Genomic DNA, 1711 nt, shown 5'->3' on the forward strand with positions numbered 1-1711 from the left:
CTTACGAAGGCCATCCCATGCCTTAGCAAGGCCGACCCATGCCTTACCAAGGCCGAACTATGCCTTACCAAGGCCGTCACATCGATCTCGGAGAAAGTACATCATCATGACATCGGAATACGGCCCCAACATCGATCTCGGAGAAAGTACATCATCATAACATCGGATCGGATGTGTATCCATCGAAGTTCCATCGACACTTCGAGAAGATCGAACATAGCTTCCTAGCATGTTAAAGGTTCGGTGCTAATGGGAACATAAAGATCCCACGACGTTCCAAACGAAAGTAAAGTGTTCCGTGCGTGTGAACTACGTTGTCCCATGTGCCGGCTCTCGACTCCTAAGATGTCCCATGTAAATGCCCTTCGTGGGAAAGAATGTCCCGTGCAAGACGCCTTGATGATCCCCATAAGGTGTCCCATGTGCGTCCCATGATGTCCCATGCGCGTCCCGTGCCGTCCGAGCCTCACCAAGGCCGTCCCATGCGCGTCTCGTGCCGTCCCGAGCTGTGCCGAGGCCGTCCCTTGCCGTCCCGAGCCTCGCCAAGGCCGTCCCGTGCCGTCCGAGCTGTGCCGAGGCCGTCCCATGCGCGTCCCGTGCCGTCCGAGCTGTGCCGAGGCCGTCCCGTGCTGTCCCATGCCGTCCCGAGCCTCGCCAAGGCCGTCCCATGCGCGTCCCGTGCCGTCCGAGCCTCACAAAGGCCGTCCCGTGCCGTCCCATGCGCGTCCCGAGCCTGACCAAGGCCGTCCCGTGCCTCACCAAGGCCGTCCCATGCGCGTCCCGTGCCGTCCCATGCGCGTCCCGAGCTGTCCCATGCCGTCCCGAGCCTTAGCAAGGCCGTCCCATTCGCGTCCCGTGCTGTCCCATGCGCGTCCCGTGCTGTCCCGTGCCGTCCCGAGCCTGACCAATGCTGTCCCGTGCGCGTCCCATTCTTTTGGCTCGGCTGGCCCGTGCATTCTATGGGGTCGTGGGACATTTCGAAATCCACCCGGGCCACTTCGACTCTCTCTTCATTAATACTATTGAGGTATTATTTATGAATTATTGGAGAAAAGAAACGGAGGAAAATATTTTTTTTTCTATTTTTTATGAATTTTCCGGTGTTTATTCACTTAAAAATTCATAGAAAAATAAATATTTATCGGAATCGCTATTATAATATATCAAAAAAATCCTTGCGAAAAGACCTTTCCGACGAGTATAAGTTTGCTGGATTCCGACGAGTAACGAAGGAGTAAAGGCCCAGTATGCTTGGTTAAAAAATTGATGTTTCCTTGTGAAAATAGGAAAAACAATAACTTTGCACTATAAGGGGGAGGGTTGAGCTCCTTCCCCAGAGCGTGCACAGCACTTGTGCTGGCACGTTCCCTAGTGCTCGCCAAGCACCATAGGGCATCCAAAGGGCAAAGCTCGGCCTACTACATGATGGGAAGCTTCTAATATGTCGGAATACGAAGAGATTTCGTGCGACCCGAAGCTCGGCTCGGGCGTCCCGGCCTGTCCCGAGCTGTGCCGAGCGCGTCCCAGGCCGTCCCGAGCCAAGTCTCGGGCGTCCCAGGCCGTCCCGAGCCAAGTCTCGGGCGTCCCAGGCCGTCCCGAGCCAAGTCTCGGGCGTCCCAGGCCGGCCCGAGCAAAGTCTCGGACGTCCCAGGGCGTCCCGAGCTGTGTCGAGGCCGTCCCAGGGCGTCCCGAGCTGTAGCGAGGGCGTCCC

Source organism: Eschscholzia californica, unplaced genomic scaffold (assembly GCF_041429995.1).
Source record: "Eschscholzia californica isolate CP2 unplaced genomic scaffold, dmEscCali1.0.p SCAF_53, whole genome shotgun sequence".
NCBI lineage: Eukaryota > Viridiplantae > Streptophyta > Magnoliopsida > Ranunculales > Papaveraceae > Eschscholzia > Eschscholzia californica.